The sequence below is a fragment of the Pelodiscus sinensis genome, chromosome 28 (assembly GCF_052426305.1).
Source record: "Pelodiscus sinensis isolate ZL-2025 chromosome 28, ASM5242630v1, whole genome shotgun sequence".
NCBI classification, from domain to species: Eukaryota; Metazoa; Chordata; order Testudines; family Trionychidae; genus Pelodiscus; species Pelodiscus sinensis.
The window spans coordinates 18717715-18743364 of NC_143079.1; the positions used below are offsets into that span (position 1 = coordinate 18717715).

The following is a 25650-nucleotide window of genomic DNA, read 5'->3' on the forward strand; positions in this document are numbered from 1 at the left end:
GGCTCCCTGGGGGTGGGGCCTTGGCTGCTTCCTTGCTGGCCTAACAAGAGAGCTCTTTGCCCCGCCTCCATGAACTCCTCACAAAGCTGATTGGCTGGCTGAGAATGCCACTCAAGGGCACAATCGCTCAGCTCCCTGGCATGCCCTGAGTGATGGAGCTGACTGACGGGAGGTGTCAGAGGAGAAGGTCAGAAGCCCAGCCCCTTCTCCTGTCACTGAAGAGATGGCCCTGTGCTGGGATATGAGAGTATCCCAGTGATGCTCCTTGCAGCCCAGGAGAAGAAGGGGGCTCTGGGTGGAAAGAAAGCAAGTAAAGCAGGTCCCAGTGGGCATGAACTGGGCACCAGTTTGGCCCAGTTGATTGAGGGGTGGTTGGTGTCATGGGCAGCGCTCAGAACTCGGAAACCTGCAAAATGAGGCCCCTTTCCTGCCTCCCTTCCCAGGCTGACCCAGTGGCCGAAAGGGGCTGCAGCTGCTGCTGGCAGGGAAGAAGCTGGGAGGCGAGGTGCTGGCAGCAAGAGATTCCGGCTTCTCTTTGCCCTGGGTCTGCCGGCCGCCAGCCACCTTGACCAACCCTCAAACCAGCTGGACTAGCCAGCGCATGTCACAGTGAGTCACTAGTGGCCCTGTCAGAGAACAGCCATTGGCAGCTGCAGAGATGTCTCTGCAGCTGCCTGAGGCGCCTCTCTTGAAAGGGCCACTGGTGAAATGTACTTTCGTAGGCCGGCTAGCTCAGTTGGTTAGCGCGTGGTGCTAATAACGCCAAGGTCATGGGTTCAAGCCCCATGCTGGCCAGAGTGGTGTTTGGTTTGGTGACTTCCCTTCCTTTACCTGCCTGCTATGGACAGGAAAGCAAAACGAAGCAAAAATGTGAACTTTGCAGGAAGCAGGGCAGAGATCTGGTAGTGGGAGGCTCCAGCCTGCACAGCCCCAGTGGCTAAAAGGGCCTGGGCCTGGCTTCCTGTCCCCAAAAGCAGGGGACCTGATGCCCAAATTCCTGCTGCTGCAGTGGCTACCTCAAGGCACCAGCTGGGGGGCAGGCTCTGGAGCCCAAGCCACACGGGGAGACTCAATATGTCCGGGAGGCCTGGAGCGTGTGAGCCCTGCACAGAGGCTGCTGCTGGGGGCCTGCTTCAGTGGCCCAGCAGCTCAAGTTCCCCTGAACCAGCTTCTCCCCCTGGAGCCACCCCCCAGCGCTGCTGAGGCCCCTGACATGAGGCAGTGGGACCACCAGAGGAAGGTGCCAGCCTTAGCCCTTCCTCCCAGCCTCCTCCCCCTCCCAGGGTCTTTCCTTAGCTCCTCCCTGGTTCTATATTCCCCACATAAAAACCAGAGAGTTTGTTCTTTCAACAGGGAAAAGTCCTGATTGTGTTACCAGCAAGGGGAGGGGGAGGGGGAGAGGGCAAAAAATGAGGAGTAAAGTTAGTTGGAACCAAGGGGCTGGGTTTGCACTACTGCAGAGAAAAGGACTCTGCCCCTGGAGCTGCCCTGTCCTCTCCAGAGCCCTTAGGCTGTTACTGGGGAGGCCTGAGCCCAGGCAGTGCCCAGCCAAGGGGGAGGGAAGGGCTGGGGGATGTTCTGAAAGGCTGCTGGCACCATTAGACCCTTTTTTTAGCGGTGAGGGAGAGGTGGGAAAGGAGCCTGAGTTAACCTCTTGGGTCACAGCTGTTGCATAAATTGCTGGTTTCGTCCCCTTGGAGGCTAGTCTGATTTACCCCAAGAAGAGAGTCACACTTTCAGGCTGGGTCCAACTCAAGTTTATTGGTTGCAACCAAGGTACGGCTAAGGAACTCAATGTTCAAAGCAGAGCTGACCCTGAGCGTTGGCTAAGCATCCTTTTTATACTTTCTTTAACTTTCTTATCTAACTTGGCACGTCTTGATTTGTTACCTTAGCTTCGTGTTGCAGCGTTATTGGTTAGCATATTTCAACTCTATTCCATTCAGTAACAACCACCAGTATAGCTTTCTTAAGCAATAGCAATTAGCAAATTTCCCTAACTCAAGTAATACGTGTACTCCAGTCCTTGAGAAATGGGTCTAAACAGCTAGTTCCCCTTTTTCCTACAGCTTCTAAAACATGCGCAATTAGCTAAATGATATGTGCTGTTTCAAGCTTAAGTAATGGAAGGGGGAAGAAGCACACATAGTTTTTACTATATTTTACTACAATTCCCTCCTCAAGATGCTTTCTTCGAATTATACTTAATCTGTTTCAGCCATTGCTAGATTCTGGTAATGTACATTTCACGTTTTACAACTGACTGCACAGTCCGCTGTACAAGAGCTATAAGACATGGTGCTAGACAAGGCAATAAGCATAACATTATTATAACAAAACAGAACTAAACAGGAATGTGTACCAACATAGCACAATAAGATTCGTGTTCATGTTCTTCTTACTAATTTTCAGTTTTAGTCTTTTTGTAGTCAAAAATCTTTGGGCTTTGGCGGTGTCCTAGAAGCTGAGTTTTCCTCTTTTTCTTTGCATGCAGGGGAGAGGTTACTAGCACATCACCCTGTAATATTTATTTTGGTTCTTCTGGTATCCAACAGGTGGGAAAGCAGGACCAGAAGAGAGAGGCTTATCAGCAGTCGGGGTAAGATCATTTCGAGATGGAGGGATCTTTTTGCAGTGAGAAGCCTTGGCCAACAGTCAGTTCTTGGTACTTCACAGCGGTGTTGGTGGTTAGCAAAACTTGGTAAAGGTCTTTCTAGAGTGGTCTTTCGCTGATGGACATAAGAGTATTCTCTGAACCAAAAGCCAGCTAGCTCTTTTAGAACCAAGGTTATTTCCTAGGAATGAAGCAAACCGTAAAAACAATCCCGCGCGGTTGTTTGACACCGGCCTTATCAAAGTGAGGCCTTTTTGGCATGTGGTTGCCAGGGGAACCAGGGTCACAGTAACTGCTGTAGCATATGCTTCTCAGGCTGACTTAATGATTTGAGTTTGTCAGTCCTCAGCAAGATACCATGGACTGTCTCAGTTTACTCCTATAGTTCTTTTCTCTTGACTTTGGGGTTCTTCTTAATCTACTAGGTTAAATACAACAATTTAAGGGGTTTTAATTTACTCTGGAAGTGCCGGTACAGCACCAACGTTATTATAAATGTTAAAATCAAAACTCCTCACATAATTTGGCAAACACTATTCAAATCCATCCCCAAGATATTTCGTCGCCTTACTGGCGCTGCCCATGATTATAGGTTTGACCTCTACTGCCTGGTTGAGTGCTGCAGAGATAGGTGTTTGGCATGGTCCACGGTGTTTCCCCATCTGTGCGTACCTCAGACAGCCAGCCCCGATATATCTTTGGGCATTGGCCACCAACTTCTTGATCTTTGCCTGCAGGGCCAGTAAACCCTCCTCTGGTACTTACTTCCGCCGTGCCACTCAGCATCTCAGGCCACTTGATGAGGGACTGTTATGCACACAGACGGATATATAGAGGGGCAGGATGGAGTGATCTGTCTGGGTAGTCAAACACCAGTAGGTACCGTTCATTTGGACCAGCTCGATGTTCATTTGTTTCTCTGAGACAACCACATCAAACCTAGGCAGATTCGTCATGATGTTAAATGGGCAGATACATAAAATTTCCTTATCAAAGTGGGTGCAACAATCCCTGGGTATAGGGAGGCTCCCACACCTTCAGAATAAACAATGCTTCTTATTTTATCTATATGCCCCTGCTTTGGTACAGGCAGGGAGGTTACTATTCTGATCTGATCTGAGTGAGGAATCCCCAGAGAGGCCAAAAATAAATGGTTGTACTATGCCCTGTCCAGGTGGGCCTTTGGGTCCTCATGGATTCTTTCTTTCCCCACTCCCATGGGTAGGCACAGGGGAGATAATCTTCAGTCCAAACATCAGGTTAGGCCTAGTGAAATAGACACAGAGCTGGACAGATCCTTCAAACTATTTAGGATCAATTGATTAGCTTGGCTGGTGTGTAGGCCTTCACGGGCACTGGATATTACTGCATTTACAAGCCTGGATTCTCATACAATTTCTGGGCTTTGACATAAGTGTTGCTGACAGAGTTTCCAGGCCCAAACCAATCTGCGATGGTATCTGCTAAGCCTTGTCATTGCCTACTCAGGCATTTGCCAATTTGATTAGCCAGTCTAGCACACAGCTGGTCTGTATCAGTGTGGAACATCATCAAGGTAAAGATCAGTGACAGTTGTCCTGGTTCTGGGACAGGGGCCTGTTCAGGGCATGATGCACAATTGGGAGGCTCTATTTTGTCCTTAAAGTCCTGGTTGATGATATCCAAATGAGGGCAAGTTAGCAATGGCCATTCATTAAAGCAAAACCAAACCAGTCTGGTGGGAAGGGGCTAGTACCCGTCTCCCATCCTTCTGTTCACGTGATGCACTCTTTGCTTCCTTCCAGTTCTTTTTGTTCACCTGTGGAGACATTGTTAACATTCTCCTAGCCTAAACAATTTTCTATACATATCATTTGCAATACGTATTACAATTACGACATACAAGACAAACTTGGACAGAACACAAACTTATTATGTCATGACACAGAACCATGGTATTTTGTTGTTGTTGTTTTTCTTCAACTGGCACCAGCGCTTTCTGATGATCTGAAAGACAAGAAAACATTTCTCCCCCATCAGGGTGGCCTATTATAACTTAAAATACTGCCTAAGATCTGTTAGGGGAACCGGTTACAGCTAGTTCCTTACCACTTTCATGTACGAGTGAGCTGCAACTTTCTGAGAACAAGAGCGCTTCATCGGTACTCGTGACCTTCCACTCCCTTGAATTACCTTAGAGTTGCTAGCCCTCTCCAACAGTGGCATGGCTCAGTTTCCCTCTTGTATTGCAGACCGGGCTTTTTTTTTTTATCTTATGATCTGTCTTGATCCTGCTAAATGACTTTTCTTAATTACACAGATTTGTCTAGCATTAATTTGGTAAGGAGAGTGGGCTTTCCAATTAGCCCCCACACCTCCTAATTCTTTTCAGTATAAGGTTTTTATAACGTCCAGGCTGCAGCAGTTGATCTATGCTGCTGACTCTGGGGTGGATCACTTGCTCATGCTCTGTAAGGAGATTTATGTTGCAGAATGTGTCTCCTTGTTAGAGCAGATTTAGTTTTTAGTGATTACATCTTCACATTCAATTTCTACTGGTTGACATTTGGGTGGCTTTTAAGTTACCTTCCCCCACGCCCTCGAACTAATTATAACGGCGTGTGAGGGAAAGGTTTTAACTTTTTTTTTTTTTCTGGACGGCCCCTACTCATGTGTTGTGAAACATCCTTGGGTTGCCTGCGATTCCAGCCAGAGAGGCTGTCGTTATCTATTTGCTAAGAAGGGCTTGAGAATTTCCTGAAGTTGCTTGGATTCGATCCTTGCTCAAAGCTCGCACTCTCTTTTTAATCTCATAGCCTAAGAAGGTGACCTTTGGTTGGGGCTTTTTCTTGTGAGACTTTATATCTCCTTTTTTTTCCTAGGGCATCCAACAGGGACTCCATTGCCCTTTTCTAGTTTTCTAAGTCTTTCTGCAATGTGATCTCAAAGACATGGGGGAGCTGATACAAAACCCTGGGGCAACACAGTCCACAACAACTGAGTTTTGTCATGGGTATGTGGGTCCTCCCACTCAAAGGCAAATAGTTTCTAACTGTCTTTATGCAAAAGGATAGAGAAGAAAGCATCTTTTAAATCTAACACTGAGAACACCTTTGCATCTGCCAGAACTTGTGTTACAATGGTGTGTGGATTTGGGACCATAGGGTGATCCACAAGAACCTTCTTATTTACAGCCTTCAGGTCCCGCACTAATCTATACGAGGTGCCGTCTGCTTTGCGTACTCCTAAAACCGGGGTGTTAAAGGGGGAAGAGCCCCGTTTCACTGGCAGCTGCACTACAATCCGATCACCACGGAAGAAAATTTCAGCCTGCAGCTTAGTTAGCATATCTCGCCCTAGTTAGGCAACTGGGCATGCAGATGAAACAACAAAGGCATGCTCCAGCATATTATCTCTAATCTTCGTGAGGAGGGGTTTACATACAGGTAGCTTGCTTCGCCTTCTTCCTTCCCCTCCTCATGTTGCTCCACCATGGGAGTTTTTCTACGCCTGCCCTGAGTCAGATCAACTTCACTACTAGAATCATTTAAAACCTTGGGGCACGCTCTCTTGCCTCCCGTGGCCTTAGTTTTTGCTATCATAACTCTACAAGCTCCTATACTACACTTCAGCAGCCACGCAGGTCGCCTCTGCATGTGATTCAACCAACAATTAATATATGGGAACTAATCTCAGTGCCTACCTCGAGTAACAATACTATGCACAGAGGCAACTAGATTTACATTAAAAGACTCTGTATCTAGCCAGCCTATCCCAAAGATTGGCCACTCTAGCTGACAGAACTTGATTAAATAATCCTTTGTCATTTTAATCCCAAAATCACCCTTAAATTTACTGAAATTGCGCAACATGCATCCCAATGGGGTTACGGAGTTTTCTACCCGGGAGCAACCTGGACTCATGTCTATATATTTATTACACACACACACACACACACACACACAGTCAACACGCTTTTACCACGGCTCCGTATGTCGATAGAATGACACCACACCAGCTTTTAGCGTCCGAACTCAGAGAGGGTCCAGTGCTTGGCTGCCTCACTAGAGACACCGGTGTGCCCTTGTGGAACCGTGACACTTAAGACAGGTCTATCAGACAGCAACAAATATAGACAAACAGGGGGCTTGGAGACTCGCTGGGTCACGAGGTTCGGCTGACCCCCCTTGCAATCAAGAAATCCTGGTCCTCGGGTTTCCCCTTGCAGGATTCTTGGGGCGGCTGGAGTCAGCTTAAGTCTCAGACCTGGTCAGCGACAGCCATTCTTACACACAAACTTTTAGTTTCACAATTTAGGTTTCTAACAAATCATTAATATCAAGAACAGAAGTACTCCTACTAAAAACAAAAGCAATCCCCTGGGGTTTTTCTAACTCCTCATAATTTCCCCACGCAACCCACTGGTTCGTGGTGTTCCTTCTGGGGCTTACAGAGGTTTTTACCATTTGGGTGCGACCCAATTCCACAATATTGTGTTCTTTCCAATGTTCAGACCTATGTGCTGAACGCAACGCCCCCGGGGGACAAACAAATACTCAGACCTCTGTGCTGAGTGCAAACTTACAGATCAATATCTACAAGAACACAGGAATAGGTATACTCACTCCGTCTATACCCCGGCGCCTTCCTCTTTTCTTCGGACCTGACAGCCTCGTGTGACTCATTCAATAGAGACTCCTTTAACTTTCCGGATGTCCCGACTCACGCTTTCGGTGCCGTGACGGACTCAAACAGTCCGGTGCGCACTTCACGGTCACCTACGGCGAATCTTGTCGTCCGACTCCGGAGTAGTCCAAGGGGTGTCCCATCTGGGTCGCCAATTTGTTGCATAAATTGCTGGTTTCGTCCCCTTGGAGGCTAGTCTGATTTACCTCAAGAAGAGAGTCACACTTTCAGGCTGGGTCCAACTCAAGTTTATTGGTTGCAACCAAGGTACGGCTAAGGAACTCAATGTTCAAAGCAGAGCCGACCCTGAGCGTTGGCTAAGCATCCTTTTTATACTTTCTTTAACTTTCTTATCTAACTTGGCACATCTTGATTTGTTACCTTAGCTTCGTGTTGCAGCGTTATTGGTTAGCATATTTCAACTCTATTCCATTCAGTAACAACCACCAGTATAGCTTTCTTAAGCAATAGCAATTAGCAAATTTCCCTAACTCAAGTAATATGTGTACTCCAGTCCTTGAGAAATGGGTCTAAACAGCTAGTTCCCCTTTTTCCTACAGCTTCTAAAACATGCGCAATTAGCTAAATGATATGTGCTGTTTCAAGCTTAAGTAATGGAAGGGGGAAGAAGCACACATAGTTTTTACTATATTTTACTACACAGCTGCTGTAACATGTGGCAAGAAAGTTGACTAAGGCCATGAAAGTTGACTATGGCCATGAAAGTTGACTATGGAGTTGTTTGGTAAAAGTTGCCAGGGGCTTCCCTGACTGGGAATTGAACCCAGCCCACAGCAGTGAAAGTGCTGGATCCTAACCACTAGACCATCAGGGACACATAAAACATGTCTCCTTGCTCACCTACACTAGCCTTTCACAGGCCATTTAATGTCCACTTCAGGATGCGGGGAGGGTCCATTCTCCCTTGCCCAGAGGGGACAAGAACAGCCAAATAGAACATCAAAGCAGCCAGACTGGGCCATGCCAGTTTGCCAGACCAAATAACTAGCCCCCCCGCTCTGGAGTCTCTGCCTCTCATGGGCCTTCTCATCCTCAGGCTCCGCTTTGTCTCCAGACAGACCCTGCTCTGCTACAGTCACCTCCCTCCGGCTGTCACTCCTAGAGCAAAATGCATCCCTTCATTCTGACTTTGTACATCTGGGGTTTTAGCACTCAGAGCTGCACCTGACACCAGCATTGGCTAGTGAGGGGTCTGAACAGCTTCTGCAGAGAGGGAGAGAGAGAGAGCCACTGTGGAGCATCCTTGACAACTGTCTCAGAAAGCAGAGGAATGTAAATTCTTTGTCAGGTGGGACAGTGCCAGAGACAGAAATTCACCTTCTAACTGTCCCTTCTTCAACTTTTAGCTCCTTATTTAGCCCCTTTGAAGAAGCCAGATACACAGGAAGGGCTGATCACACCCCTCTGAAAATCAGCTTTCCATGGGTATCTGTAGCTGGCTCCGAGTCATGGGACTTGAAATCTCGTCTACCTCCCGAAACCAGGGAAGTGTCTCCCACCGCTGCAGCCTCCTGAGGCTCTATGGCCCTGTCTGTACAGCAGGGACAGCAACACTCATAGCTCCACAGGAGGGCCCCTGGCCTAGCAATGTGGCCCCCTGAGCAGCCTCTGATGTTCCCTGCGTGAGCCCTAGAACCAGCCCTGAGTGACGGGGGCAGAGGGGGAGCAGCTCACACATGCCAAGGGTCTGGCCCAGGGCAGGACATGAGCCTGCAAGGCAGCAGTGACATCACAAGGAACTTTTACAGCACCTCAGCTCATTGGCTAGGAGGCAGTGACCTCACAGAGGGACCATGGCAACAGCCAGGTGGGACAGGCTGCAGGGCTGGGGCATCTCAGAGACCCCCATGGCCTGGCTGCCTGGAATCTCCTTTGGGAGGTTTCCCCTTGAGGGCAGAAGGGATTGAGGGTCCCATCTGGGAGTGTCTCTGTGGAGATTTCCCCTTTCCCCAGGCTGCAGTGGGAGGGGCTGGGGCAGGCAGGGGTACAGGAGGGGCTGGCACTGAACCTCTGAGAGAGGCAAGAGAAAGGGCTGCAAACACCCAATAAGGATGGGATTTGAACCCATGCCTGCAGAGCACAATGGATTAGCAGTCCATCGCCTTAACCACTCAGCTGGTAGGGTTTGCTTAAAATCACCTGAAGTCAGCACTTCAGGGAACCTTTCTGCCACTTGCTGACTGGCCAAGGACACCCAGGGCAGGAAGGTTTTGGCTTTTCACAATGTTCCCTGGGCTGTTGTACAAAGCTCAGTGCTGGTAACAAACCCAAACACCCCCTGGCTACATCTACCCTGCAAACTTCTTGCTCAAGAACTGTTTTGTGCAAAAGGTCTTGCCCAACAGTGTGTCCACACTGCCATGTGCTGTTGCACAAGAGAAGTGCTTTTCTCTAAAAGCAGCCATGGCAGTGTGGACGCTCTCCTGTGCAGGAAAACTCTGACGGGCATTTTAGATATTCGGCTTTCTTGCGCAAGAAACCCCTGTTGCCCGTCCACACTGCCTCCTTGTGTACGAGTTCTTGCGCAAGAGGGCTTATTCTGTGTAGGGAGAGGAATAACTTCTGTGCAAGAAGCCCTGTTGTCTGATGCTGCACTATAAATTTACTTGCGCAAGAACGTGCGTGCAGTGTAGACGCTCTGCAAGTTTTTACACAACAACAGTTGCTCTTGCACAAAAAGCCTGCAGTGTAGACGTAGCCCTGCAGTGTAGACACAGTCTGAGAGACACAAGGAAAGGAAGTGGCCAGAGCCTCCCCCCAGCAGGCTGGCCCTCAACAGGACGGGCACGTCTACACAGCACCCTCACCTCGAAGTGAGCTGTGCAATGTGAGTGGCTGCCCGGGACCCCAGGGGAAGGTCTGTGGGGAGTTTCCAAGGCAACAACAGCTACAAAGTTACATAATCTACACTCACGTGACTGTGATTTATTCCTCCACTGGCAAGTGTCTCTGAAGGGATGAGAAATGCAGGGCCCAGGTGCAGGGAGCCGGGTCACAGTCCTGGCTGAAGCCTGGCTACAGAGAGAAGAGGCCAGTGCAAACAGCCCCATGGCAGCGAGGGAATCAGTACGTGGGTGGGTGAAGCAGGGAGCTGGGGGCAGAGTTCAGCTCTAACTCACTAGGGGTGCATCCCATAGCTCAAAATTATCAATGCGCCTATTTTGAAATAGCTTATTTTGTAATTTGGGGCTGGCTACACAGGACTTCTAAATAAATCCCCATGCAGGGACGTCGGAATAGCGAGCCTGTTATAGCTTGAAATAAGGGGCTTGCTCTTAAGATGCGTCAGTGTGATATGAGCACCACGTCCTCTAAACCTCCGAGCTAGCTGACCCACAGGTGTGAGTCTCACAAGTAGCACTCGCAGGGATGTTGTGGGCTCTGGAACAAGGTGGGTGAGGCAGTAAAGCCTTTTGCAGGCAGGGGAATTAGCTCAAGTGGTAGAGCGCTCGCTTAGCATGCGAGAGGCAGTGGGATCGATGCCCACATTCTCCAATGACAGCGCTGTCCTTTAATTTCAGTGGCCCCCTCCCTCTTTGTACCTCATCTCCCAAAAGAGACAGACCCCCCCCAGCAATTGCCATGCTGCAAAGCAAAGAGTGGAGATATCCAACTCACCAGCCCATGAGGCTCTGGGGTGCAATGGAAAGCATGTTGGACTTCTAAGCTGTAGTGGTTAATGTGAGTCCAGCTAGACATTCAAAGATTGTGGGTTCAAGTCCCACCAGAGTCACTTTAGCTGCTTCCTAATTTCCAGGATGCAGCTTTTACAGACCAGTCAATCCTTAGGCTGACACTGGGGTGGGCTGGCATCCAGGCAATTCCCAGCAGACCCCAGTAAGGGTGGAGGGAAGGGCTGGTCCTTGGGGTTAGGGCTGGGGGTTGTTCTGACAGGACCATTTTGTCCCTCCCTGTCTCCTACTAGTGCTGAGCAACACTCAGGCTGTGACACGGCTGCCAAACACCCTGGACAGTTAATAATGAGCCAGACGGGTTTGTTGGCAGCTCAGTGTGCGGAGCCTTAGATGAAACATTTAAAGGTCCCTGGCTCACTCCCAGGCTTTGCCATGTCTCTGGGTGCAGCAGGGCCCTCTCTGCTCCCCTGGCCATGCTCGTGCCCTGTCACATCCCCTCATCCATCCTGGCAGCAGCCCACCTTTGCTTCTAAACCTCCCTCAGATTGGCTGCTTCTGCTTCCTTGGCTAAAGTCCCTCCCCCTGTGCGTGTGGCTGGCAGGGATTGCTAGAGGGATCCATTTACATGTAGCTTCACTGAAACCCCCCTCATTGGCCTGCGCCCAGGTCAGTCCATGTGTGTTAAAGGGCCTCAGGGAGCACAGAGCAGAGGGATCCCCTCAACACACACACACAGTCCCAGCCCCAAGCCTCTCCCAGATCCCGTGCCCTGACTTCTCTACCTTCCACATCCTCACCCCTGCTCTGAGCCCCCCCCACTCTCACACACTCCCCAAATCCCTGCCCTGAGCCTCCCACATTTTAATTTCTTACAGGTACTGTCCTATCACAACCCCTCCCCCCACTTCCTGCCTTGAGCCTCCCCCTCCCTCCTGCCCAGCCCAAGGGGTGGTGCCCAATAGAACAGTCCCTGTAAGAAATGTGTCACTTTCACCCCTGGGAGCAGCTCAGCCAGGCAAAGGGGCTGCCTGGGGCAGGACATTAGCCCTGGAGGGCAGGGGTGGGTGTGGCAGTGACATCACAAGGGCCTTTTGCAGCCCCTCAGCTTATTGGCTAATGGAGATTGGGAGGTGATGACCTCACAGAGAGTCCATGACAATGGCCAGGTGGGACAGGCTGCAGGGCAGGGGCCATCTCAGAGCCCCCCCCCCCCCCATGGCTTTGCTGCAGGGAGTCTCCTTGAGATCTGCCCTTGAGGCCTTTTTGGAGCCTTCTCCTTTCCCACGACTAACTGACCTAGAAGGCCGACATCTCTGTGGAGAAGGAAAGAGCTTCCAAGAAGACCCTTCTATGTGAAGCAGCGGAATTAGCTCAAGTGGTAGAGCGCTTGCTTTGCATGTGAGAGGTAGTGGGATCGATGCCCACGTTCCCCAATGAGGGGAGAAATTTCCAATTTTTCTTTTTGCCAGCCAGGGGGCTAAGTGGCTCCAGTAGTGCCCCCCCCCCCCAGCCCCGGCCCCCACTTCCTACTTGCTCTCCCCAAAAGACAGCCACGTTGGGACAGAGAGCTGCTGGACACCAACCCTCCTGGGCCAGACAGTGGCAGAAGCACTGGAGGCAGGTTGCAGATGGGGCAGAATTAGCTGCGTTGGAAAAGTGCTGCCTTTGCGCATGAGAGGTAGCAGGATTCACTCCCATCTTCTCCCACCGGCTCGCTGGTGCTGAGGGGCCAGCCCCTTTCCTGCCGCTCCAACTCTTATTCCCACAATGCGCTTTGTGCAGGGGCCGCTGGTCTTTCTGCCAAGGTGCGTGGCTGGGAGCCAGGACTCAGGACCCTTCCTAAAATATACAAATCCCCGCCCCCCACGACGCTCTGTTCCACTCACACTTGTAGTAAAATATAGTAAAGACTATGTGTGCTTCTTCCCCCTTCCATTACTTAAGCTTGAAACAGCACATATCATTTAGCTAATTGCGCATGTTTTAGAAGCTGTAGTAAAAAGGGGAACTAGCCATTTAGACCCATTTCTCAAGGACTGGAGTACACGTATTACTTGAGTTAGGGAAATTTGCTAATTGCTATTGCTTAAGTAAGCTATATTGGTGGTTGTTACTGAATGGAATAGAGTTGAAATATGCTAACCAATAACGCGGCAACACAAAGCTAAGGTAACAAATCAAGACGTGCCAAGTTAGATAAGAAAGTTAAAGAAAGTATAAAAAGGATGCTTAGCCAACGCTCAGGGTCGGCTCTGCTTTGAACATTGAGTTCCTTAGCCGTACCTTGGTTGCAACCAATAAACTTGAGTTGGACCCAGCCTGAAAGTGTGACTCTCTTCTTGGGGTAAATCAGACTAGCCTCCAAGGGGACGAAATCAGCAATTTATGCAACACACTGTCTGGCTGCTGCCCACATGGAGCTCAGGGGCCAGGTGGGTGACTTGCCTTGCAGCTGTGACAGCATCAGACCCCTGCCACCCTCCTGCTCAGTGTGGAGACCAAGCCCAAGGGTGGCACCTGGGATGTGAGTTACACAAAAGCCTCTTGTCTCTTGTTCCTTGTCCAGTTCCCAACATTGGCTCCAGATGATAATTTTTGTGGGGGTGTAGCTCAGTGGTAGAGTGTTTGACTGCAGATCAAGTGGTCCTTGGTTCAAACCCAACTGCCCCCTTAGAAAATTTCCTTCTAGTGGAAATATTTTCCTTTCCAGTTCCATCACACTCTGGCTTTACATTGCTTGAGGTTCTTGACATTAATAAGAACCCTTAATGCAGAGCTACTCAACTTTGGAAGCCCTAGTGGCCACAATGAATGGCATTTCGCCAGGATGGACAGGGCAGGTGTCCTGAGCTGGTGTATTCTAGAAACTGGGAATGGGTGATGGGAGGGATCATTTAATAACTGTCTGTCCTGAGGATTCCCACTGGGCAATGAGATTGGCTGCTGTTGTGAGACAGGATCCTGAGCTAGTTGGGCAACTGGCATGGCCCTGTCTGGCTGTTCTGATGTTCTGTTTGGTTTCTGTTCTTGTCCCCTCTGAGCAATGGAAAATGGACCCATGTCCTGAAGGGGACAGAAAGTGGCCTGTGAAAGGCTAGTGTAGGTAAGGAAAGAGCCTTGTTCATGTGTCCCTGATGGTCTAGTGCAGGGGTCTCCAAACTTTTCAGCCCGAGGGCCGCATTAACTATCAAACAGCAGTTCGGGGGCCGACTACACACTTGAGGTCCAAATAAAAAACAATCAAAACATGGATGTTGTTTTTAATTATGTATTTAATATTATTTTATTCAGTTATTATTTAATAACACATTCATACACTACACATGAACACCTGTATTAGTGTGAATGGTGAAATTGTTTCCTGGATGCCAAAATAGCAGACATTTCTGGCTTTAGATTTGTTGTCCCTAACATCAACAGTGACCTGAGATTATCATCGGACAAGTTTGTTCTCAAATTGTTCTTCACGTATTTCATTCTTGAAAATGTTTGTTCACACAGGTATGTTGTTCCAAAGATTGAAAGGTACCTTGATGCAAAAGTTTTGACATTAGGAAAGTCTTCCTTGGGCAAAAACTGGTAAAAACCCACCAGTCCTATTTTGAACTTGTCCCTAAGGAGGTCATTTGCTTGCAACTCAATGACTTCCAGCTGCAGTTCATCTGGGCAACTGGCCACATCTGCTTCAAATGGGTTTTGAAACAATCTCACTTCTTCTGCCTTTGAATCCAAAAAGGTCTCCACGGGCCGGATGAGAGGGCCTCGCGGGCCGCATCCAGCCCCCGGGCCGTAGTTTGGAGACCCCTGGTCTAGTGGTTAGGATTCAGCACTTTCACTGCTGAGGCCTGGGTTCAATTCCCAGTCAGGGAAACCAGCCTCAGTTTTCACCTGACATCTGCCAAGTCATTCATCTTACCTCATTGTGACATCACCTGTGACCCAAGAGGTTCACTCAGGGACCCTTTCCCACCTCTCCCTCACTGCCAAGACAGCACCTGCCATTTTCACAAGCCCTTCAGAAGGGGCAGAGCTGGGTGACTCAAACTGCCCCTCCCCTCTCCCATGTGGGCAGCCCTGCAGGAAGCTCTGTGGCACACACAGCACTAGCCCAGCGCAGTGTCAGGTGGGCACAAGATCCATTGGTTCAGTTTGGTTGTTGAAGGAGACAACCCAGAACTGGCTCCAGCCCCCACTCAGTAACCTGGGGAAATGACCCACCAGGCCTGGGCCCCTTGGAGAGGCAACGATTCCCCACTGGCCAGGGCAGAGCCTCCCTCTGACATAGGCATGGAGCCTTCTCCCCCTGGTCCTGCCTCCCCCTTCACTCAGCTCTCACTGCTCGGTGCTGCCAGGGAGGGGCCTCACTGCGAGAGCCACCTGGGCAGGTTCCTGCCACAAAGACACGTCCCAGAGCAGGACGGATGCTCAGACTGACACTGAGTGTTGCTCAGCGCTGGGGTGAGACAGGGAAGGACAAAAGGGTCTAAGGGCACCTACAGCCTTTCAGAACAGCCCCACCCCCAAGTACCAACCCTGCTCAGGATCCCCAAGGGCACTGACACAGACTCCCTGGCACAGGACAATCCCAGGCCTCGGTTCTGTCGGCCAGCGGTTTACCCTCTTCTGTTTCCTGTCAGCTCCCTGTAAAATACCTCACAACGGTAGGTGAGGGTGAGTAGGAATATACCCAGCTGTGCTGTAGAGCGGCTGTTAGGCGGGGAAAGAGAGGTGCTCCCGCCGCTGCCTCCCCGAGCAACTCACACATGTAAGAAAACTGCGGTTGAAAATCTTTGCACAGTTGTCAGGATGGCCGAGCGGTCTAAGGCGCCAGATTCAAGGTTCTGTCTTTCCCTCAGTTGGGTGTTCTGGTCTCTGAATGGAGATGTGGGTTCAAATCCCACTCCTGACATCTCTTCCTTTCTATATCTAGAGAAGTGACCTCATTTCAATGACTCCCCTGATGTTGCAGGAGCCCTTGCTCAGCATTTCTCTGAGGCTGCATCTACACGGCAGCGTTCCTTGAGAATAACAGCCATTACACTGCAATAACAATAGGAGCATCTACACAGCAATTCCATTATTTCGACGTCTGTAACGCTCCATCCAGACCAGTGGTCTGAGGAGCCAGGAGGTTCCCAGGCTGCAGACAGCCAAGCCCACAGGCAAAGACAAAGTGGAGTCGTTGGGACTTCAGCCCAGCAGGGTCTCTGTGTGGCTCCCAGTCCTTTTGTTTCCCGTTTCCAGGGGCACACATTCAGCAACACTCACAGGCCACACAGCAGGGGGCTGGTTTGATGCTTCACCCCACGGCCCAGCAACGAGCCCCCAAACTTCCCCTGTTCTAAGAGCCCAGTTTGCTGTGTGAATTTTATGTAGCAGGTGATATCACGCCTGGGCATTGGGATTATCTGCCAGTTCCCCTGGCCCTGGGGCTTTGCCGTCTTTACATCTGTGATGGCTGAGTGGTTAAGGTGTTGGATTAGAAATCCAATAGGGTTTCCCTGAAAAAGTTCTAAGCCTGCTCATAGCGAGGCCTGTGCTTTGGTCACTCCCCCTGCTAGTGTATCTCTTCTGCCAGGTAGTGCTGGCAGCAGCCAGGGCTGGGTTCGATGTCTAGGGGTTTCTCTTCATTCATCTCACACAAAAGTGGCTTGAGCCCCCACCCAGCAGCCTGGGAAATCCACCCCCCCACACCGCCCCGAGTACCTCGGGGAGGTGATGCTTCCCCACTTGCCAGCACAGAGTCTGAATGTAGAAAAGAAACTCTGAATGAAAGAGGGTGAGAAGTAACGTGGCATTCGTCTGGGAAAATACCACAAGCTGGGTTCAGAACCAACCCACTAATAAGTCTCAGCTCAAGTGGCTTGAGCAATGTCCTTTGCCAGCAATGTAAGTCCAGCAATGTACGTGTCCCATTCACATGCCCAAACTTTCTCTGTACCCCACGCACAGTTGCTGCCCTTTCTCAGGGCAGATAAGAGCACAGGTGTGATTTTCAGAGTTCACCTCCCACTCTTGGGGGGAGTGGGCATTGGAGGCATCTCGGGACAACCTGGACAAACTAATGCTGCTCAGGCACCTTCGATAGCTCAGCTTGTAGAGCGGTGGACTGTAGTGTGTGTTTGGCAAGTGATCCTTAGGTTGCGGGTTCAACTGTGGCTTGAAGAAGTCATTCTTTTCCCTCCAGCGTGGCCTTAGCAGAAAGCAACCAAGGTGGAACTAGCTGAGCTATCGAAGGGTGCTTGACACATGCTGCTTTGTCCAAGTTGTCCCTTCCACAAGTCTCAGTGCAACTGCTCCCCCAAGTAGATGACATTGCTGATGAGGGGCAGACAGACTCCCTGAGTGAAACCTGAGCTAGATCCTTCCATGTCTCAGCAAAAGGAAGAAAGTCGTGTTCTTCTCGTGTGTCTTCTTTGTTTCAGAGTCTCTAGGGGTGCAGTAGGGGCAGGTCCATTGAAAAACAGACCCACTTGAATGAACATTGGCCTACAAACACACAGAAACACCGCTGAGGGTTTCCTTGCCTCCACTTAAATGTTGACAAAAATTTTGTTGCTAACTCCTTGGCCAACTCTGATTGCTCTGGGGTTACAAAATTCCCTCTTGTTAATTCTGTGCCCTCAGGAAGGGAGCAAATTGAAGAAGGCTGGGCCCCCTCCGGGGACTCCAACACAAACCCTGAAACAAAGGGGTTAACAATTCAGGTAGTCAATGTTTGCTGCCTTCCTTCAACCCTGCTCAACCTCAAGGCCAATTCCACAGTCCCAGTAGCTAGGGGAGATGTGCATGTCAGAGCCTCTGCCCATCGAGCTGTAGCCTTCTGTGCCCAGGGAGCCAGACACCGCCAGGTTGGGAAAGCTGGAGGGAAATGGGGACTGGTTGCTCTTTGAGAGTCAAAGGTCTTGTCTGGTGCCATAAATTAGAACAGTTTTAAAGGGGCTTTGGGGGTGGGCACTGTGGCTTATCTCGGACCATAGAGGAGAGCTGTTCTACGGGGCTGAGGAGTGCACCATGGCTTAGCTGACTAACACGCCTGCCTTGTAAACAGGAGGTTCTGGCTTCAACTCCCAGTGGTGCCTTGCTGTGGTGTTTGCTCACATTTTCCTATCTCCTCCTGGGACACAGAAGAGGCCTCCCCTGGCCACCCATGGAACTTCTGGCTCAGGAAAAGGCTGATTGGAGAGGCGTGCACGGCTCCCCCAGCCACTGGGACTGTGGCCTTTGAGGTTCTGCAGGGTTGTGGGAAGGAGAAGTGCAGCAAACAGTGATTATCTGGCTTGTAAACCCCTTGGTCTCAGGGTTGAGGTTGGAGTCCCCAGGTGGGGCCCGGCCTCTCTTGGTTTGGCCCCTTCCTGAGGGCACAGAATTAACAAGAGCGAATTCCTTCCCCCGCAGCAAGCTGAGTTGGCCAAGGGGCTGTGGGGGAGGGGCACTGTGGAAAGGCTTCCTGGGCAGGGCATGACTATGTCAACTTTGTGCAGCCCGGCTGCCAAACATCCCAGACAGAGAATTACAGGCCAGAGAACTCATTGTCCAGCAGCCAAAGTAGCTCAGTGGGGAGAGTGTCAGACTAAACATCTAAAGGTCCCTCAGTCAATCCCAGGCTTTGGCAGGTGCTGGGATGTGACAGGAACCTCACTGGTGTCTGATCCTTATCTCACTGTTTTTGGTCACAGCTTGGCATTGACAAAACAAGATCATCTCATTAGCCCAACCCCAGACTTCTTCCTGTGAGTCGCTGCTTCTTTGGGTACGTCTAGACTACCGCGTTTTGTCGATGGAAGTTTTGTTGACAGATACTGTCCAGACACATTGAGTTCTGTCAATAAAGCAAGCTGCTTTGTCGACAGAACTCCGTAGTCTGGACGCAACGTTACAGGCAATAACACCTTCTGTCGACAGAGTTCTGTCAACAGAAGGTGTTATGCCTCGTAAAATGAGGTATACCAGCGTCGACAAAACTGCTGAGTTCTGTCGACGTTATGTCGACAGAACTCAGCGGTACTGTAGACGCTGGTATAGTTTTGTCGACAAAAGTCCACTTTTGTCGACAAAACTAGGTAGTCTAGACACACCCTTTGACTGCTGGCCCAAGATATGGAACAGGTCTATGGGCTGATGGGGATGTGCTGGGGAATTGTTGGTTTGTGTAAATCTTTGAGAATTGATCTTCTTGCTCCTCTGGCTCAATTCTACTTTGTGCTTCTTCACTTTCTCAATGTAAGGACTTTGGAGAAAACTCTCAAACATCTACTCCAGTGGTGCAATGGGTCAGTGCACAGTATTTATAAAGCAGTGTGCATAGGAGACATGCTGAGGTGAATTCAAACCTCACCTGGAGCAGTGGTTTTCAGTCCCTACTGGGCTGCCCCATTCCTGTGAACGCTGTGGGAGCTGGAATTCTAGCTCAGAAGAGTCTGTCAGTCAAATTCCCCCTTCAGACTTGTCAGACTGAATGGTGGGTAGACAGAGACTGAATGGTGGGTCCTTCTTGCTTCCAGGGTCTTGTTGCTGGTCTTCTCCCCCACCCCTTATCCATCAGCAGCTGCTGTCCTTTTCAGCCATTCTGTCAGCTCAGGCAGGGGGGCAGGAAATGGGGCAAAGTAGCCACACAAGCTGAGGGAGGCAGGGAAAATGGTGATCGGGGCTTTCTTGCGCAAAACTGATCTAGATTGGCACGGACGCTTTTCCGTAAAAGCATTTGCAGAAAATCATGCCAGTCTAGACAGCCCTGGGCTTTTAGCACTCAGATGTGCACCTAACACCAGCATTTGCTAGTGAGAGATCTGAAAAGCTTCTGTAGAGAGAGAGACAGCCACTATGGAGCATCCTTGCCAACTGTGTCAGAAAGCAAAGGAAGATAAGTTCTTTGTCAGTGAGAGGAAGCTGTCATGCCAGGTGGGACTTGAACCCACAACACATGGCTGAGAAGGCCAGTGCCTTGTCCATCAGGGAACAGGAGAACACAGAAAACAGTCCCAGAGACAAATTCACCCTTCTAATTGTCCCTTTTTCAACTTTTAGCAACTGATTAATCCCCTTTGAAGAAGCCAGATACACAGGAAGGGCTGATCACACCCCTCTGAAAATCAGCTTTCCATGGGTATCGGTAGCTGGCTCCGAGTCATGGGCCTTGATGTCTCGTCTCCCTCCCGAAACCAGGAAAGTGTCTCCCACAGGTGCAGCCTCCTGAGACTCTATGGCCCTGTCTGTACAGCAGGGACAGCAACACTCACAGCCCCACAGGAGGGCCCCTGGCCTAGCAATGTGGCCCCCTGAGCAGCCTCTGATGTTCCCTGCTTGAGCCCCAGAACCAGCCCTGAGTGACGGGGGCAGAGGGGGAGCAGCTCACACATGCCAAGGGGCTGGCCAGGGGCAGGACAGGAGCCCTGCAAGGCAGCAGTGACATCACAAGGGCCTTGTGCAGCACCTCAGCTCATTGGCTGGGAGGCAGTGACCTCACAGAGGGTCCATGACAACAGCCAGGTGGGACAGGCTGCAGGGCTGGGGCATCTCAAAGACCCCCATGGCCTGGCTGCCTGGAATCTCCTTTGGGAGGTTTCCCCTTGAGGGCAGAAGGGATTGAGGGTCCCAGCTGGGAGTGTCTCTGTGGAGATTTCCCCTTTCCCCAGGCTGCAGTGGGAGGGGCTGGGGCAGGCAGGGGTACAGGAGGGGCTGGCACTGAACCTCTGGGAGAAGCAAGAGAAAAGCCTACAAATACCCAATGAGGATAGGATTCAAACCCATGCATGCAGAGCACAATGGATTAGCACTCCATTGCCTTAACCACTCGGCCACCTCATCTGAGCTGCAGTAGCTTGTTTGAAATCACCTGAAGTCAGCACTTCAGGGAACCTTTCTGCCACTTGCTGACTGGCCAAGGACACCCAGGACGGGAAGGTTTTGGCTTTTCACAATGTTCCCTGGGCTGTTGTACAAAGATCACTGCTGGTAACAAACCCAAACACCCCCTGGCTACATCTACCGTGCAGGCTTCTTGCTCAAGAACTGTTTTGTGCAAGAGTTCTTGTGCAAAAGGTCTTGCACTACAGTGTCTCAGCACTGCCATGTGCTGTTGCACAAGAGAAGTGCTTTTCTGCAAGAGCACCCTTGGCAGTGCGGACTCTCTTCTGCGCAGAAAAGCTCTGACGGGCATTTTAGATATAGGGCTTTCTTGAGCAAGAAACCCCTGTTGCCCGTCCACACTGCCTCCTTGTGTACGAGTTCTTGCGCAAGAGGGCTTATTCCGTGTGGGGAGAGGAATAACTTCTGTGCAAGAAGCCCTGTTATCTGATGCTGCACTATAAATTTACTTGCGCAAGAACGTGCGTGCAGTGTAGACGCTCTGCAAGTTTTTACACAACAACAGTTGCTCTTGCACAAAAAGCCTGCAGTGTAGACGTAGCCCTGCAGTGTAGACACAGCCTGAGAGAGACAAGGAAATGAAGTGGCCAGAGCCTCCCCCCAGCAGGCTGGCCCTCAACAGGACGGGCACGTCTACACAGCACCCTCACCTCAAAGTAAGCTCTGCAACGTGAGCGGCTGCCCGGGACCCCAGGGGAAGGCCTGTGGGGAGTTTCCAAGGCAACAGCAACTACAAAGTTCCATAATCTACACTCATGTGACTGTGATTTATTCCTCCACTAGCAAGTGTCTCTGAAGGGATGAGAAATGCAGGGCCCAGGTGCAGGGAGCCGGGTCACATTCTCCTGCCTGAGTCTCAGTCCTGGCTGAAGCCTGGCTACAGAGAGAAGAGGCCAGTGCAAACAGCCCCATGGCAGGGAGGGAGTCAGTACGTGGGTGGGTGGAGCAGGGAGCTGGGGGCAGAGTTCAGCTCTAACTCACTAGGGGTGCGTCCCATACTTCAAAATAATCAATGCGCCTATTTTGAAATAGCTTATTTTGTAATTTGGCGCTGGCTACACAGCATTTAGTTCCAAATAAATCGCTATTCCAAAACCCCTCCCTCCTCCTGCCATGCAGGGATGTCAGAATAGCGAGCCCGTTATAGCTTGAAATAAGGGGCTTGCTCTTAAGATGCGTCTGTGTGACATGAGCACCATGTCCCCTAAACATCCGAGCTAGCCAGCCCACGGGTGTCAGTCTCACAAGTGGCCCTTTCAGAAAGGAGCTTTGGGCAGCTGCAGGGATGTTGTGGGCTCTGGAACAAGGTGGGTGAGGCAGTAGGGTTTTTCAAGGCCAGGGGAATTAGCTCAAGTGGTAGAGTGCTTGCTTAGCATACAAGAGGCAGTGGGATTGATACCCACGTTCTCCAGCTACAACTCAGTTCTTATCCTTTAATTTCAGGGGCCCTCTCCCTCTTCTTACCTTCTCTCCCAAAAGAGACAGACCACACCAGCAATTGCCATGCTGCAAAGCAGAGAGTGGAGATATCCAACTCAGTAGCCTGTCAGGCTCTGTGGTGCAATAGAAAGCATGTTGGACTTCTAAGCTGTAATGATTGATGTGAGCCCAGCTAGATGTTTAAAAGTTGTGGGTTCAAGTCCCAGCAGAGTCACTTTAGCTGCTTCCTCATTTCCAGGATGCAGCTTTTACAGACCAGGCAATCCTTAGGCTGACACTGGGGTGGGCTGGCATCCAGGCAATTCCCAGCAGACCCCAGTGAGGGTGGAGGGAAGGGCTGGTCCTCGGGGTTGGGGCTGGGGGTTGTTCTGAAAGGCTGCAGGTGCCATTAGACTGTTTTGTCCCTCCCTGTCTCTACCAGTGCTGAGCAACACTCAGACTATGTCTACACTGTACTGTTCTTCTGGAAAAAGCTACGCAAATTTCAAAACCCAATTTGTGCAGCTTTTTCTGAAAGAGGCTTTTCTGTTATTTGGCCTGTGGACACTGGGCAAGTCACACAAGGGAGGCAGCAGGCAGAGCCAGCCCAATACACCAGCCTCCGAGGGTAGGGGAGGCCAAGTTACAAGCAGCTGCCTGGTCTGATTCATCTCCCTTCCCAGGCTGGCACCAAGAGGAATTCTCAGCTGATGTCACCCCCTCTATCACATAGGGAGTTGGGCTCATCCCAGTAGGTCAGCAGCAGCTGCACTTATCTGGGAACCCAGGGGAAGCAACAGTAGAAGAGGATGCTGTGTTTTTACTTGGTTTTGAACCAGGGACCTTTTACATGTTAGACAAACATGATAACCACTACACCACAGACACATAGCTTAATGGGGGTGAAACTTGGCTGACTGTTCTGTTCCTGGCTCTTTCTAACACCCTGCTCTGCAGGGGAGGGGAATGCACCTTGTGAACACTCCACCTCTTGTTCTCATGGAAGACACTAACCCGAGCTGCCAGCTCCTCATTTCCTCACCAGCCCCTTGAGATTTGTAGCTCAAAGCTGGAGCTGCTGTGGAAGGAGGTGAAGCTACAGAAGCTTCTACTACTCTGGTTCTACTAAAGCTGGACCCCAGGAGTAGACTTTTTCTTTCTAAAACCCTGGTGAAAGCTGAGAGTGAATTGCCTGTAGATGGAGAGTGTGTATTAAAAAAGGCATTACCCAGCATGGGGCTTGAACACATAACCCTGTTCCCCAGTGATAAGTGTGTGTTTTCTTGCCCCTTGCGACAGACACCCCAGGCCGTGGGGCTAAGCACCTCCAGTGGCCTCATTCTACATTGCCTCCCACAAAGCTGGGGTGAAAACCTACTGGGTCAGGCCATGGCAGGGGAACTGACTGGAGACAAGTTGCAGATGGAGCAGAATTAGCTTAAGTGGAAATGTACAGCTGACCCAGTGGCTGAAAGGGGCTGCTGGGAAGCAAGGTGCTGGCAGCAGGAGATTCTCAGTGCCCCATGTTAACTGCCAGCCAACTTGACCAAACCTCAAATCAGCTGGACTAGCAAGCCCACATCACAGTTAGTCACTTGTGGCCGCATCAGAGAAGAGCCATTGGCAGCTGCAGAGACATCCCTGCAGGTGCCGGAGACACCTTTCTGAAAGGGCCATTTGTGAGCTGGCTATTTATAGGTTAGCTAGCTCAGTTGACTAGAATGTGGTGCTAATAATTTCGAGGTCATGGGTTCAAGCCCTATGCTGGCCACCTGTTAGCAGCCTGCTATGGACAGGGATGCAGAAGGCTGAGACCTTTGCAGGTTTAAAACTAATAAAAGAAAATTCTTCTTCACACAGCGTGTAGTCAACCTGTGGAACTCCTTGCCAGAGGAGGCTGTGAAGGCTAGGACTATAATAGAGTTTAAAGAGAAGCTAGATAATTTCATGGAGGTTAGGACCATAAAAGGCTATTAGCCAGGGGATAGAAATGGAGTCTCTGGCCTCTGTCAGAGGCTGGAGAAGGATGGCAGGAGACAAATTGCTTGATCATTGTCTTCACTCCACCCTCTCTGGGGCACCTAGTGCTGGCCACTGTCAGCAGACAGGATACTGGGCTAGATGGACCTTTGGTCTGACACAGTACTGCTGTTCTTATGCGGTTCTTGCACAATAAATTCATGTTGTCTGTCTACACTGCCCTCTTGTGGAAGAGCTTATTGCTCATGGGGAGAGGAATAACTCGTTTGGAAGAAGCCCTGTTTTCCAATGCTGTACTGTAAATTTACTTGTGCAAGAACACTCGTGCAGTGTAGATGATGAGCACATTTTTGTGCAAGAACAGTTTTTCTCAAGAAACCTGCAATGTAGGTGTAGCTTAAGGGTTTATATTCATTTAACGTACAATGGAAGTCCAGGAAAGGTGAATGTCTCCATTAAATAGACACTCTTATAGGGGGCACTTGGGTTTGAATCAAGGACTACAGTGAAACACTCTAACACTGAGCTACACCCTCATGCGAAACACGTGTCTGCAGCCAGTATTGAGAACTGGCCAGGCAACAAGAGGCTTTGTAGACAACACATCTCAGGTGGGACAGACCCTCACTGACCCCAGGGTGTGACTGGTCCTAACAAGGAGTTTGTCCTGAAAGCAGCAGAGTTGGGGCAGGACAGAGGTTCTGTCCACACGGAAAAGTTCTTTTGGAACAATGGCCGTTATTCCAAAATAACAATGCCAGAGTCTACACAGCAATTCCCTTCTTTTGAAATAACTCTGAAATAACAGATGGCTAATTCCAACTTCTGTTAACCTCATTGTACGAAGAAAAATAGCTATTTCAAAATGAGGCCTGTGTAGATGCTCCACTTCTGCTATTTCAAAATAGCCCCTTCCCAGGGCCATTCTAAGTTATTCTTCTTGGGGCTCTATAACGGAGAAAACTTGTCTACATTAAGGAAGCCTCCTTGGACTCATTTTGAGGTTTCCCTGCAGTGTAGATGTGCTATTTTGAAATAACTATTCCAGAGGAGCTTATTCCAAAATAACTGTGCCGTGTAGACGTAGCCAAAGAATCCTGAGAAATGAAGCAGCCGGAGGGAAGCTAGGAGAGCAGAGGCCAGTCTGAGACCTGAGTGTCCCAGGTATCTACAGCATCCCCCCCATCTAGGTCTCATGGTGTAAGGGGCAGCACTCAGGACTCTGAATCCTGAGTTCAAATCTCAGTGGGACCGGCAGGGGCTGGGGTGGTTGCTAGGAGGTCCTCAGGCTTTTCTGCTTCCTTGTCCTGAGGTTCACCAACAGCAGTTTTCCTGGTCTCAGGCCCAATGGAGCTGACTGAGCAGACTTGTGCTCAGGTGCCTGATGCCATCACAGCTGCAGGGCAGGTTGCCCATCTGACCCCTGAGCTCAGCCCATGCGGGAGGCAG

The 25650-nt window shown here is 50.3% G+C and overlaps 1 protein-coding gene and 5 non-coding genes across 6 annotated transcripts in view; 4 read left to right on the plus strand and 2 right to left on the minus strand.

The window, feature by feature from the left end:
- LOC142824071 (uncharacterized) overlaps positions 1-25650 on the minus strand; it is a 144051-nt gene that overhangs the window by 98486 nt on the left and 19915 nt on the right.
- TRNAI-AAU (transfer RNA isoleucine (anticodon AAU)) lies at positions 722-795 on the plus strand. Its single transcript has one exon. It is a non-coding gene; the product is annotated as a tRNA-Ile (tRNA).
- On the minus strand, positions 8043-8114 carry TRNAE-UUC (transfer RNA glutamic acid (anticodon UUC)). The gene has a single exon. It is a non-coding gene; the product is annotated as a tRNA-Glu (tRNA).
- Positions 10723-10795, plus strand: TRNAA-AGC (transfer RNA alanine (anticodon AGC)). Its single transcript has one exon. It is a non-coding gene; the product is annotated as a tRNA-Ala (tRNA).
- On the plus strand, positions 13535-13606 carry TRNAC-GCA (transfer RNA cysteine (anticodon GCA)). Its single transcript has one exon. It is a non-coding gene; the product is annotated as a tRNA-Cys (tRNA).
- TRNAL-CAA (transfer RNA leucine (anticodon CAA)) lies at positions 15736-15844 on the plus strand. The gene is made up of 2 exons: positions 15736-15773; positions 15799-15844. It is a non-coding gene; the product is annotated as a tRNA-Leu (tRNA).